The following is a 16,099-nucleotide window of genomic DNA, read 5'->3' as shown; positions in this document are numbered from 1 at the left end:
CCCATAAAAGTCAGGGATTTCTTGTCTCTTGCTGCTTTAAGGATCTTCTCTTTATCTTTGGAATTTGCAAGCTTCACTATTAGATGTCGAGGTGTTGAACGGTTTTTATTGATTTTAGGGGGGGATCTATTTCCTCGATCTGAATGCCTGTTTCCCTTCCCAGATTAGGAAAGTTTTCAGCTAGAATTTGTTCAAATACATATTCTGGCCCTCTGGCCCTTTCGGCGCCCTCGGGAACCCCAATTAAACGTAGGTTTTTCTTTCTCAGGCTGTCGTTTATTTCCCTTAATCTATCTTCATGGTCTTTTGTTTGTCTCTTTTTTCCTCAGTTTCCCTCTTTGCTATCAACTTGTCTTCTATGTCACTCACTCGTTCTTCCACCTCGTTAACCCTTGTCGTTAGGACTTCTAGTTTGGATTGCATCTCATTCAATTGATTTTTAATTTCTGCCTGATTAGCTCTAAATTCTGCAGTCATGAAGTCTCTTGAGTCCTTTATACTTTTTTCTAGAGCCACCAGTAGCTGTATAATAGTGCTTCTGAATTGGCTTTCTGACATTGAATTGTAATCCAGATTTTGTAACTCTGTGGGAGAGAGGACTGTTTCTGATTCTTTCTTTTGAGGTGAGGTTTTCCTTCTAGTCATTTTGCTCAGTGCAGAGTGGCCAAAAGCAAGTTGTATTGGGAAAAAGAGAAAAAGAGAGGAGAGAAAGAAGGAAAGAAAAGAGAAAGAGAAAAAAAAGGGAAGAAAAAAAACGAAAAAAAAAAAAGAAGAAGAAAAAGAGAAAGAAAAAGAAAGGAGAAAAAAAGGGGGTGGGGGAAGGAAACAAATCAAAAAGCAAAACAAAACAAAACAAAACAACAACAAAAAAAAAGAATCACGGGGTGTATCTTCTGATTCTGTGTACTTTAAGTCCCTTGGCTTCTCCTGGAAGCTGTCAGTCTAGCTGGTGTTCTGGGGGAGGGGCCTGTTGTGCTGATTTTCAGGTGTTAGCAGTTGGGGGAGCTGCTGTGCCCCTGCCTGGTGCAGGGCTCAGTGGGGGTTGTTTACCCCGTGAGGCCACAGGAGGAACAGCCCCAGTGGCGGGGCCAGCTCTGGAAACCTGGATTCAGCTCCGGCAGGAACTCGGTCTGCAGGGCCTGGAGGCTCTGGGGCGGGGCCGCTGATCTGCTCAGCTCGGGGCAGGAGCTTCCTTGCTGTCCTGGGCCCTCCCGGCCTCTGCCTGTCCCGGGGGGAGGCCGGATCCTGGGCTGTGTCCCGGCGCCCTGTGCTCCGGAGTCTGCGCCGTTGGATTCGCGCTCCCGGGCCGCGCAACCCCCTCCGCGGAACAGCCGCCCGAGCCCCTCCGAGCTGCTCCTGGAACCGCGCAGCCCCCTCCGCACAGAGCCTCTTCCTCTGCCCGAGCCCCTTGGAGCTGCTCCGGGTCCCGCCGTGCGCGCTGCAGCCCTTAGGGAGCTCGGCGCACTCTCCTGGACGCGCAGTTGCTGTTACTGTCCCGGGGAGCCCGAGGGCATCCCCGCCCTCCTGGGTCCTGCTCCAACTCCCCGCGAGCCCCTTTCCCCCGGGAAGGTCGGTGCAGCTCCTGCTTCTCCGGGACGGGGCTCTCCTGTCCTGGGGACACTCGCCCCGGCCTCAGCCCGGCTCCTCGCGGGGCCCCTCCCCCTTGGAGGCCTTTGTTTCTTTATTTCTTTTTCCCCGTCTTCCTACCTTGATAGAAGCGCGAACTCTTCTCACTGTAGCATTCCAGCTGGTCTCTCTTTAAATCTCAGGCCGAATTGATAGATTTTCAGGATAATTTGAAGGTTTTCTAGGTAATTTGGTGGAGACAGGTGATTTGGAGACCCTACTCTTCCGCCATCTTGCTCCTCCCCCCCAATCAGTTTTTTTAATACAATGTGACAACAAATGTAACTTTTATTTTAACTTGTATTTTTTATTGTTAATTAAAGTGAGGAGCTTTTCATTTACTTATAAACAATTCATTTCTTAGGTAAACTGAATTACTCATTATATTTTTTATTTACTTTTCAGTTGGGTTTTTCTTTTCTTCTTAACCAATGCAAAGAATCCTAGAATCTGTTTTCATATAAGGGACATACTACCTCTTTTTCTGATACATCTTGCAAATATTTTTCTTGTTTTCATTTTATTTTCCTTCACCTACAATCTTTTTGGCCTTTTAATCTATTTTATATCTTTATAATTTATGAAATTAGAAACAATAAAAATTGACAGAAAAAGTTAAGTCAGTAAAGGGTACAGAGAAAGGACATCAAGGAGTTAATAAGCAAAGAACAAAGAGTATCATTTTTCCTGAAAGATAATGGAAGAAAGAAAAATAAGTTTCAAAATTGAGAGAGTAATCAACAAATTAAACAAGTGGGTCAATTACGATCCAGATTTTCAACAGTAATTGGATTTGACAACTATATTTTTCGTGACCTTTGTAAAAAAAAAAAATACCATGTTTCAAAGGGAGGTAAAATTGAGATCCTAGACTGCAGGTATTGAATAAACAATGAGTGGTAACCTCGTACTAAATTTAAAGTACAGAGGTGCCTGGGTAGCCAGTTAAGGGTTCAAATCTTGATTTCAGTTCAGGTCATGATCTCAGGGTCCCGAGATAGAGCCCAGGGTCTGCTCTCTATTAAGCAGGGAGTTTTCTTAGGATTCTCTCACTATCCTTCTGCCTCATCCATCCTTTCTAAAATAAATAAATAAATCTTGAAAATTTTTTTTATAATACTCTTTCTATACATCTCATAGAGAAGGGAAAGGGGGAAAAGGATAACAGTTTGAGGTTCTAGAGAATGAAAAAGACGTCATAATGGAGTTAAAAAGATAAAATTATATAAACAAATTTGAAGAGAAGATGAAGTGGAAACCTGGTGATTTCTATTATATTTACAGAGTAGGATATGAAGTTGCTTGGTGAGGGTAGGGGAAGATAATGCAGGAAATAAAAATTTGAATAAATACAAAGAAAAATGACAATTGGGTAAGAAACAGAAAGCACTGTAGATGCAGACATGTGTCATTCCTTTACAATGCCTAGAAAATGTCTTGCATATAGATGGACTCATTGAATAGGTTTATAATTTAATTTTGGATAATTAAAAAACATATATGCTTTAGGAAATTTAGGTTTTTTTTTTTTTAAGATTTTATTTATTTATTCATGAGAGACACAGAGAGAGGCAGAGACATAGGCAGAGGGAAAAGCAGGCTCCTTGCAGGATGTGGACTTGATCCCAGGACCCCAGGATCATGATCTGAGCCAAAGGCAGACACTCAACCACCTAGCCACCCAAATTCCTAGCCCCGGAAATTTAGTTTTTATATCAGTTTTTAATACATAAATTTTATGTAACCAGTATGCTAATATATCTACACTGTGATGTGATATTTATACTTAGAGAAAAGTTGCAGAAATAATAAGAGAATTTCCACATACCCTTTATACAGTTTACCCTAATATTAGCATGTTATACAATGATAATTATCAAAATCATGGAACTGCTTTTATATTTTGAAGTGCTTATCCTGTATATCACTGTAAAAATCTTAATTATAAAGCAGTGTTTTTAATGCAAAATTTGACAAGATTTGTTCTACTTATTTCAGGTCATAAATAAAAGAACCACACTTCTATTTGCAAGCAGAGTAGAACATACAGTAGTGTTTTCACCTATCAATTATATTCCTCAACTTTCTAGAATGCATTCCTATTTTGGAAATGAGTCTCCTTCAAGTGGATGAATAATAACGTATTTATTTAAAATTATATAAGACATTAATTTTCAAAAGAATTTCTAGAGAAAATCTACAATTTTCAAAAATGTTACTTAGGATGAGCAAAGTGAGGGTCTGAAAACCAAGAATTTGTAAAAGGACTCACCTGTATAATGTTATTATGATTTTCACCTAATAGTCTTAATATCCTAAGGTATAAAAAAGTGGTAGATAGAAAGTTAGACTGAATTAGAATTGGTGGACAGCCATTGTGAAATTATAGGACACAAAAATTGAGAGGAAAAATTTAAGTGAGGCCAGATGCATTATCTAATAAGTGCAGTAGAAAGGCAGATTAGAAGGCGCTGAAACTTAAGAGGTACAAGGGGTAGGAGAATTCTATATAATCAAAGAACTGAAATAATACGAGAAAAGTCAGGGAAAGATTACAAAGAATGAGAAGCTTTAGTCGGCAGAATGCTAGAACTTTATATTTCATACACAAAGCCATAAGGGATGATAATGTAGAGCATGTAGACATGAGAGCATGGGGCTAAAAAAGAATCACATTCAACAAACTCTGAAATTAGGATGATTACTAAGTTACAACAATGAAGTCAGGCCACCACCTGTTAGATTATTCCTTACCTTCCAATTTGGGAATCCTTAATAGATACCCATACAAGCCACAATTCAATTCACTTAAACATCTTTAGACTATTAAGATATAAAAGTTATTAAAAAGGGCATTTTATCCAACTTCTGTTGGACCCAAATAAATAACACATACAAAAAAAGAGTGTTAAAGAAGAAATGTTAAATTATCCTGAGAATATTGGAGCAGAATTGTCATTTCACAATAATTTTTTCCTAGTTTTCCAAATAACGCCTAGTATTATTAACTTGAAATGGAAGTAATGTAAATGAGTTACTCATAAAAGTTTTATGCTTTCAAAGAGTAAGATGAGTGACTCGAAATATTTTAAAATTCAAGAAACATATTCCAAATCAATGCTATAAAGAAATATTAAGCATTCAATAAATGCCTACTAACTCAGCATGGAAGGATCTGAAGTACATGTAAAAATCATGCTGAGATTTAATTTAAAGTCATTGTTCTGAGGAGAGCAAGTAGAAACAATAACTGAGACTATAACTGATGTGAAAATATGAATGGAATTTTTATTAAAATAAAAAGTACTGATTATCATAAATGCCCCATTTATTAGACAGAGTTGGGATTTAAATAACAATAACAAAATGATCATACAGGCACTAAGTAACAAAATATATAGTAAAAAAGACATGCAACTATTACTTTAAGAACTGTAAGTCTTCATTTAGTTCACTTTTAACAGCAGTAACACTATGTGTACCTCGCCCCCAAAGAGTCAACTGGTATTAAAAATTACAAGTTATTAAGAGACACACAAAAAAGTTCATTATTCATAGAAACTATTATTTTGTAAGGTCCACAAAAAATAGAATATTTCAATTACAGGATAATTCATAACTCATTTCTAAGAAATAATAGGTACACAATGGAAATTCCTTGATAGCCAAGACATGTACACAATTAAAGAATGTAATTAATTTAATGTATGAATTCTCTCTTGCAAAAAACAATCTCTTTCATACATTGATTATCAATTTTTTCATACATTGATGTGTCAGCATTATGGCTAAACCTCCCAGTTTTTCCAGAATATAAGTAAAAACAAATACATATCTTTTCAAACTACATATGTTAGAAATCTAAACCATTTCAGAAAGTTGAGGGGAATGGACTTTATCTTTTGGCATGCGTGGGGCAGCAAAGTTTAAGATTTTTCTAATATATAAACGTGATTGATTTTACATTTTTACCAAACCCCAAATTTGCAACTTCTACACACATTTCATTGCGAATTTTTCATTATAATGTATTGTTTGAAAAAAACAATAATGTACTTAAAAAGGAAACATGACTAAAAAGCTACCCTGAAACTAATAGTTTACCATATCTCCACAATAAAAATTTCAAGAATATTTTAAAATATGTTAACATTACTCCATATGATCTTTAAAAATATTAATAAAAAATTCTTAATAATAAATAATTCTTAAATATTTTCTACCCTAAACACGGAAACTCATTTCTAATCATAATCTATTGGAGCAATTGTAGAAAAAAGGTTCAAAAGATGTTGCCCAGATTTTTGAATGCTATTCCAGACATTGTAGGCAAATGTATTTTAACAAGTAAAAAAGTTGGTCAAGCTTATGAATCCTTAAGCTAGATCTGGTTTTCAAAGAAATAATGCTAACTGGCATCTAACAATCTATATACCACACTCATTAACTTTTGTTCAGTGATGTTGTCATTTTTAGAGGTTATCTTGTGATTAAAAATTGAGTTGACTTTAGACAAATCATTTTGTGTTACGTGGTCACAAATTTCCTTAGTTTTTCTGTTTGTTGATATGTTTTAATAGCTTTATAGAGGTTTAAATAATGCCAAATTATTTACACAAATTTAAGATATAAAATTATGTAAGTTTTGACCTACGTATATACCCAAAATACAATTAATTTTTTTTCTTTTATGGATCAAACTACTGGTGACTTATCTCAGCAATCTGTCCACTTAATTTTCTTCAGTGACGTTTTATAGTTTTAAGTAAACAAGTTTCATATTTTTGTCAGATTTGTCCCCTATATTATTGATGTTATGGTAAACACTGCTTTTTGTTAAATTTCAAATTTTTTATTGCTAAAGAAAAATACATTCGATTGAAAATACTGATCTTGAATCCTGTTAATGTGCGAAACTCAATTATTAGCTCTAGGTTTTTTTTTGTAGATTCCATAGGATAATATACATAGAAGATCATATCACTGGTGAATAATGACAGATTTACTTCTGCTTTTCTAATCTAGATGTTTTCCTTTTTATTGTCTAAGGACTCTGGCTAGAGCCTCCACTACAATGTTAAATAGTGGTGAAAGCAGACATTCTGGTCTTGTTCCTAATCTTAGTGGGAAAGCATTTAGCCTTTCAGCAACAAATACAATGTTACCATTGGTTCTTAATAATGCTATCTGCCAGGCTGAGGTCTCCCCAATATTCCCAGTCTGTAAAGTGATTTTATAAGGAATCAACGTTAGATTTTGAAATGCTTTTTCTGCATCTATAGACATGACCATAGAACTTGTCTTATTATTTCAGGTGAGACAATTAATCTACTATTTGTTACTCCATTTGTCAGAAAGAGGGAGCCTCAAATTCCTTTAGTTTTGAAAAATGAAAAATACACTTTGATTCACTGAATATGGTCAAGTATGTAAATATATAGCTCATAACTGTTAGATAAGGATGTTTCTAACTCTTCATCTATTAACAAATTAGCAAGCCCTCAGATAAAATGACTAAACTCAGTGTAAATGGTTACAAATATCCTAGAGCAATATATGGTATTATATTACAATATATGGTATAATGAGCAGTAAAAACATTTCAGGCAGAAATCTGAAGCAGATCAATGAATTCTAGCAGAGCTACAAAGTATAAACATGAAGTCCACTTAAATCAACAGCAGTTATCATGGTTATGTTAAAAGCGTGTGATGTAAGATATTAAGAGATGAATGATGCATACATAGCCTGGTCTAACATCAGTAAATGTTCATAAAAAAGTACATTATGAAATATTAAGTTTAAAAAGAAACACTTCAAGTGAAATGATAGCAGTCATCTTTCAGAAATGACCTGATGAAGAGAATATTCATTGCTGAACACTTAATTATTTAGACATAATTAATGTTCCAAATGGAATACATGGTGTGAACAAGAAATTGTGGTTTGATGTGGGATTGGCGAAACTTGGGGGGGGGGGGGCGAGAAAAAGACTTCAAAAGATCAATGAGATTAGCTTCCTTAGCTCTAATTTATGAATACGGAAACATTGTACCTATGGGAACTACAGGGTTAGGTTCCTGCAATGCCTTGGTTACATTATTTTTCAACCAATTAATATCACTACATAATTTTGTTTTTTGTGTTTTGTTTAGAGAGACATTATTTTATTTATATATACAGATATAAAAAGCTGTATATATAGCTATATATAAGCATACATACATATATACACACATCATAATATTTGATTTGTTAACACTGAATTCACAATCAAAAGCACTATAACTCATGCCAGAACAAAGCACATCTAACAAAATTTTCTCTAGAGCACATTACAGCCTTCTGGCACCTAGGAACACTAGACTTCGTTTTAGTACTATGCTTGATGGCCTTTTTAAACAACAAAATCACAAAGCACAAAAATGGGAAAATGGCACTAAATATACCATGCAAAGGATACTTGTTTATGAGTATCATGAAACAAGAAGGTAAAGTGTTACTTCAGATGATAATGTGCACATCATCTTTTTTTTTTTTCTTTTCCTGTTCTGTTTATAACTGTGAATGACTGCAAAGGTGCCCTGAGTACGGATTTGGTATTTGCAAGTAAATTTTTACTGAGTAGGTAAACTTGCAAACATAGTATCTACAAATAATGAGGATCAACTGTATATATAGTGGGATCCCCTATGGCCTTCATCGGTGATTTTAAATCAGTGGGTCTTGGTTGTTTTTTTTTTGTTTGTTTTTGTTTTTTAGACTATGATAAAAGTTAAGTATTCTCCAAAAAACCCCACATGTTTAAATGTAAACCTTTAATGGATTTATGGGCCTCCTATAGGTCCATAAACAGACTTCCATTCCAACTGATAATTCATGAACCACAGTTTAAAAATGCCAGTTTTAAAGATTATAGGCAAATTTTTAAAACATCCATTGGTAACTATTTTAGATTTCAACTAATGCTTAAATATTCATATTTACAAAATAGCTATCATTATGCCTATCAGCTTATATTTTCTGAATCCGTAGTACAACAATTATAGTTTACCAGCTAGATACAATATACAGTGTCATAGAACATAAAATGCATTTGCAGTTTTCACTCTTTCCAAAGCAAATTTTCCTTGCCTTTCTTGCAGAATTACTATTTTAAAAAATCTACAGAACATAACCAGACAAGCAATACATAAACTAATTTGGAGAACTCTTCATGCTTCTTAAAACACTCCAATTTGGGGACATGAACATATAAAGTGTGAAGTTGCATAGCACATTGATATTTATATCAACTTTATAATTTTATTTGGTTCTCTACATATGAAATATCTAAAAATGTTGATTGTAATCCAGTATCCCTTCACTCTCAAAGAAAAAGTTTTACTGCCAAAAACACTTCCATTTAAAATTTTTTTTCCAAAAACAATTTTATATCTGTTTTACAACTTACACATTAACTTGGTAAATGTTTGTAAAGTACTAACAAGAAAGCAAGTGGTATTTTTTTAAAAAAGAGAACAGAGAAAATAAATATCAGCAATTACTTCAGCATTAACCAGTAACAGTTAATCAACAAAGGAAATTATACTTTCTATAATTATATATTATCATATGAAGAATTGCTAAGTGGAAATGTTCTATATTAAAAATTTCAAAAGGTACTGGATATTTAGTATGAAGACTAAAAATAACTTATTACATTTAAATACAGAGAGTTCAGACATTGAGAATACTTCTTAATGGCTAAAATGATTGCTTAGTAGGAAAAGTTGAGAAACTGTCTTCTGATAAAAGGGACAGGAGACTGGGCAGGAATTTGAAGATCGGAATAAATTATTTAAGTAAATTCTGAAGAAAATAAGAAAAGTGAATAAAGGAAACAAACTGGGTCATTCTGCCTCTGTACAAACAATTTGATTTTATGCAAGTTTCTACCCATCGCTTATTCTGTTATCATCTTGATTTCTTCTGGCATGATATGCAATTTGGAATAACTACGATTCAGAATATCCTAAGTAACTAGTTAATATTTACAAATTATGTATGTTGCTAATTATTTTCTCATAATTATCCATGTCAGACAGTTCTAACTATACTTCAGGAAATGTGGTTATATTTATGAATGGATCTGTAGAGATGTAGTAAGCATCTGCTGATGTATCTATAATAAGTGTTTGTTGATAACTTATGGAAAACAAAAATACCTTCATCTTTCTCATGTAGCCAAACACAGGATAAAGAATTTTTACCTCCAAGAATGGAAGGTTTAGTCTATTTCTTATCTCCTACTATGAAATACATGTAATGCAAATTATATATACATTTAAGTGGGTATAAAGGGTTTTAATATAAAATTATATTAATAAACTAATCCATATGCGTTTGCGCAAACTATTTTATATTCTATATATATAAAAATTTGAAGTGGACAATAGGCTTGTGTCTACACAGATGTTAATATTAAATCAAGTGTCCTATATATCACATAGAAACCTATATAATGCTAAATGAAGGAATTTCCCTTAAATGTTCCATAAGGTCAACTTGCATTATGAGTTATGCCTTAAAACATAGGATTAATAATACCCAAAGTATTACATAAACCCTGTCATTTGAAATCAGCATTTATGGATATGAGTCAATTCCATAACAGGTAATATAGATGTATACTCCAAGTTTGCATCTGTCACAATTATGAGATAGATTCCGTTTTTAAACTATTATAAATAAATGGCAAATTAAGTCCAGTTTTATAGTTTACATTATAATTCTAGTTACTGAGAAATACGTTAACTTCAAAAATTCTAGAATTATTTTTATTCTGTGCATTAAGTAGATTTTTTAATAAGTAATTTATTTTATTATTAAAGGTGATTATACTTTATTTTTCAATGTATTATGAAATATATACATATGGCTACAAAATTTTATCCATATAAATAGAATTTCATCCTAGATACTCCAATCCCAGCCTACCACTTTTTTTAGTTTAACATAAAAGGGTGGGGAGAAAAATATTCAGAGTCATAGACCATAAACACACAAATGTGACAGAAAATATTTATATTATCTGCTTATGCTAAATCCTAGTCATTGGCACTGTATTGTCTAGTTTTGTTAGCCACCTATGTAAGGCTTAAGGCCAAATTGCAGTTTTGAATTTACTAAAAGCACAGCCCTGCACTTCCTATAAACAAGTATTAATTCAGAAACCATCAAGGATTTGATAGTCCTACATACATTAACAAATTAGTGTCTGCCTATCTCTTTTCTCCTTTTTTCTCTACACACACACACACACACACACACACACACACACATACACACACACAGAGTGACATGAGGACATGAGACCTCTGGATCAGAGACAAAGAAAATTTATTGCTCATGGCAAAAACAGCAGCCAGAGCAATAACTTAGTGCTATTTCCCTGAGTTCCAATCCTCATGGGGCAATGCAGTGAAGGCTGGATATTACGGGCACATGCAGCAGAGAGCAGCACAGAGAGTAATCCTAAAACTAAGAAACTCTGATCTTCTAAAGGTTTCTGCTCTGCTCCAGAAAAGAAAGATAGTGCATTACTCTAGTATAAAGGCAGCTCTCTTACAGGAAGAGGAAGGTGAGGTCTTTTAATTTTAATTTTGGGATGTCTCCAAGGATGGACACATTACTAGTTTCACTACCCAGGAATTTCTCCTTATACAAAACACCCGCAATGTAAATGCCTTTGCTTAGAAGACTTATACTGTGCAGGCACGTGAAAAATGCATGAACTATCTCCCAACACTCAGTTTTCCATCTTGAAATGGGGGTAATAACAGATGAAATGAAGCTATACTGAAGTATTTTAAGGTTTAGAGGTAAGGTGTCCAATGAAGTGACCAACATATAGAGTAATTACTTGAGACAGAAAGACTTGAAATAGGCTTGCTAAAGATGTACTGAACATTAGAGTTCTTGATTCAGTTGATACAAAATTTAAAAATGGAAAAAACTTTATATAACAAGATGCAAACTATCCTATGAAATGAGTATTATATAAAATAACCCAGTAATATATCTACTATGTGGGCAAGATGGAGAAGATTCCCCATTTATACTAATCAACATCTTTCAGTGATTTTCAAGTAGTAGTCTGTGATGCACTAATGGATGATGATAATCATAATGGGTCACAGCCATCACTTTTATATCTAACAGAATAAAAAAACCAAAGTGCCCTGCAAGGTACTAAGGGTAGAAATTATTTAATGAATAATTTTAGTTATATATATACACACACACACACACAAACAGAGGCATCTTTAGAAGTGATGTAAACTGCATTTCTTACTGTGGATTGACAAACATATGTATTTAGTTATATGATAAGATAAATAAGTAGCACTATAACCAAGAATTGGGAATTTATAAATAGTACCTAATGTCCACTAACAAATAATTGCTTAAGAAAATAAAATTGAGAAAACTTCAGTTTTAAATATAATGAAAATTAGAAAGAATATGGATCAACTGTCCAACTTGAACTGAAGACAATATAAAAGGAACGGGCTAAAATTGTAATAGAAAAAAAAATAGATGGTTGAGAGATCTAAAAAGCTTAATGGAAAATCTGAATAATTTTTTAAAACCTTCTAAGGACAATATGCTTTTCTCTTCAGCTTCTGAAAATTCTATCTGTAAATTTTCCCCAACTCATCTGGATCCACACTCTACATTTCTAGCCACACCACTACACCAAAAGGGCTTATAATAAAATAAAAGTAAGCCTAGCCTACAAACATTGTATCATTAACTGTTGATTGCATAGGATTAAGTATAAACTTTATATATCATCTAATATGTTTTTCTTCCTTTCCTTGGGTCATTTTATTATCCTTCAAGTGGCAGAGGTTTTTAAAAAGCTGACTTATACATACTTTGTTAATAATCTTAAAAAGTGAAATGATAAAAAAGCAACTAGGTGGTTTAACCTGTAGAAATAAACTTAGTCTGGAAAGCTGTGCTTGAACACTTAGCATTACTTATCAGTGTATCAAGCCATGTGAGCGTGGCCAAATAACAAACTCCCAAGATATGCATATAAAATTAGAAAAAATTTGACCACAATACAACCAAATCCACAGAATGAATAAATACTCAGAATGAAGTTTTACTGATTTATCACAGTCCTCTGCTTGGACTTAATGCATTAAGTGCATATGGCTTAAATAATCATAATCACACACAGTGGAAGCCGTGAGTGAAAAGTGAGAAGCAGTAAGATATCTAACAACTCAAATTTAATTTAAGTGCTAATAGAACTTTCCCTTTGAATCCAATATGGGTTTTTTACTTAGATTTTAAAAACTATAATTAAAAATAGAAAGATGCCATGAAATTTTGGAACCATAATGAGCCTAAGTAATCAAGATTAAAATAATCAGTGAATAGATTAAGAAGTTGAAGCACTTCCCCAAGATCACTTATCTACTTGATGGTAGAGCACAGAGAAGATCTATCTTGTGAGCTCCCACCGTAACTGTCACTTGTTATGAGTGCTTCTATCATCCAAGAGATTTGCAAAGATTTTCTTAAGACTATACAAAAAGATGTCTTCCTCCAAAGAACCACAAAAGAGTTGAAGTAAACTTCATGTTTTTAGGTTACCAGTATTCAGAGCTAATATTCATTCAAAACAATAAGTGTTTTAATAATAATGATAATAATAATATAATATTCAGGGACTTAATGGTTAATTATCAAAAATGTTAAGATTGAAGAATCTGGGGCAACCCTGATGGCTCAGCGGTTTAGCGCCACCTTCAGTCCAGGGCGTGATCCTGGAAACCCAGGATTGAGTACCACGTCGGGCTCCCTTCATGGAGCCTGCTTCTCCCTCTGCCTGTGTCTCTGCCTCTCTCTCTGTGTCTCTCATGAATAAATAAATAAAATCTTAAAAAAAAAAGATTGAAGGATCTATGTCATGAGGAAATTTTTACTATTGATAAAGGAATTATGTAGGAGTCAAAAACATGCAATTTTTCCAGCAAAAGAAATCACACAAACACTGGAATCTTTCTGTGAGAGTATTTGAGTTTCTGCATGTGATTCATTTCAGCCAATACTAGGTTTGCTATACGGACAAAAAGACAAAAATTACTATCTTGCCTCTGGCAGGAACTTATTCCAGATGCTCAGGGGAATGATGAGCTCCCTTTTTCCTATTCTCATATGAAACTTATACTCAACAGTAGTAATCAGTAGAGAGACTAAGTAAAGCCTGAGATTTAGGTGCCTGTATTATAATCCATATACCAATTTGTTGAATACATAGTTTACGCAGTGTTAAAGTGATGCTTCTTTAAAAAAAATGAAAACGTTTTAATGCATAAGGATTTAGAGCATTTTTAAAGCTTTATTTCTGTTCTATGCCTTTTTTTTAATTTAGAAAAGCATTTTTAAATCCCTAAAGAACTTTTATACACACAAAATCAAATAAACTGAACATTTCAAAAACAAGATTGCTTTTTTTTTTTTTTTTACATTATAGAATACTTTTAACTTTGCATTTAAATATTAGTGTTTTCTGGGGATCCCTGGGTGGCTCAGTGGTTTGGCGCCTGCCTTTGGCCCAGGGCACAATCCTGGATCCCTTCATGGAGCCTGCTTCTCCCTCTGCCTGTGTCTCTGGATCGAATCCTGCATCAGGCTCCCTGCATGGAGCCTGCTTCTCCCTCTGCCTGTGTCTCTGCCTCTATCTCTATCTCTCTCTCTCTCTCTATCATAAATAAATAAATAAATAAATAAATAAATAAATAAATAAGCAAATCTTTAAAAAAATAAAATATTAGTGTTTTCTTTCCACATTTAAGATATTTTTAAGGCAAAAATACATAAAAATAATACTTCAAGTCAGATTGATTAGAAACTGGAAATCAACAGAAGTTTATATTAGTTTGCATTATTTATAAGCTAATTAATCAATTATAGATGATGCCCACCCATATTTTTTTTAAAGTTTAATGGAACCTTTTATTTTTAATTTTTAAAATTTGAATTTAAATTCAATTTGCCAACATATAGTATAACACTCAGTGCTTATTCCATCAAGTGTCCTTAGTATTTGTCACCCAGTTACCCAATCCCCACCCCCATCTCCCCTTCCGTAACCCTTTGTTTGTTTCCCAGAGTTAAAAGAGTCTCTCATGGTTTGTCTTCCTCTCTAATTTTCCCCATTCGGTTTCCATCCTTTCCTTTATAATCTTTCACTATTTCTTAAATTCTACGTATGTGTGAAACCATATGATGATTGCCCTCATCCGACTGACTTATTTCACCCAGCATAATACTCTTCAGTTCTATCCAGGTCGAAGCAAATGGTGGGTATTTGTCCTTTCTGATGGCTGAGTAATATTCTATTGTATATACACCACATCTTCTTTATCCATTCATCTGTCGAAGGACATCGTATGCCCACCCATGTTTTATAATTACATTTTATTGTAACTGTGAAGCACTTACCAACATCATTAGTAGCATACAATTGTAAATGGCAATAAACTACCAATACAAAAATTTAATATTCAGAGAAAAATCTAATGGTACATAAATTTAACTAAAATGTTATATTTAATATTTATATCTCCATTACAGAATATATCTACTATATAATAAGATTAAAATCTAGTATTCATCAAACTACAAATAACTATTTTTATTTGTTCTTATGATATGACCCATGTCATGAAAATAAGGGAAATAAACATGAACTTTTGACATATTAGATAACGGGAATTTTTAAATGCAATGAAACATTTTTTAAAAAAGATTTTATTTATTTATTAATGAAAGACACAGACAGAGAGATAGGCAGAGGGAGAAGCAGGCTCCATGCAGGGAGCCCAATGTGGGACTCGATCCCAGGACACCGGGGTCACGCCCTGAGCCAAAGGTAGACGCTCAACCACTGAGTCACCCAAGCATCCCAAATGCAATGAAACTTAAGCTTACTCAAATGTTTTTCTCAAAGGCCTTAGTAAAAAAACAAGCTGTGCTTTATATACAGAGTAGAAGATGTTTTATGGAAGAGCAAACTGACTTCATGTAAGTAATATAAAGGGACAAATTTTACAGTGTCATAGCAATAGTTATGATAATTATATCTAAAAGACATTTACGGGGGTGCCTGGGCGACTCAGATGATTGAGTGTCTGACTCTTGGTTTCAGCTTGAGTGGTCGTCCTGGAGTCGAGGGAGCAGGCCCTTGTTCGGGCTCTGTGCTTAGCAGGGAGTCTGCCTGAGATTCTCTTTCCCTCTCGGCCCCTCACCCCCGCTGTGTGCACACTCTCTCCCTCTCTCAAATAAATAAATAAATCTTAAAAATGAAGACATGTGTGTATGTCTATAGAAGACATACTTTAGATGAAAAGTTACAAATAGATTAAAAGTAAAAAGATAGAAAAAAAATACAAGTTTCTCCCAGGATCTG

General features: G+C 33.9%; 1 protein-coding gene and 1 non-coding gene across 14 annotated transcripts in view; one reads left to right on the top strand and one right to left on the bottom strand.

Annotated features, from left to right (window-relative positions):
- The window catches only part of ADK (adenosine kinase), a 506,333-nt gene that overhangs the window by 290,593 nt on the left and 199,641 nt on the right, over positions 1-16,099 (bottom strand). The window lies entirely within an intron of this gene.
- LOC112652049 (small nucleolar RNA SNORD2) lies at positions 7,445-7,511 on the top strand. The gene has a single exon (XR_003131216.1). It is a non-coding gene; the product is annotated as a small nucleolar RNA SNORD2 (small nucleolar RNA).

This window comes from Canis lupus, chromosome 4 (genome assembly GCF_003254725.2).
Source record: "Canis lupus dingo isolate Sandy chromosome 4, ASM325472v2, whole genome shotgun sequence".
Taxonomy (NCBI): Eukaryota; Metazoa; Chordata; class Mammalia; order Carnivora; family Canidae; genus Canis; species Canis lupus.
The sequence above is the reverse complement of the archived record's forward strand: the minus strand, read 5'-3'. Positions and strand labels throughout refer to the sequence as shown.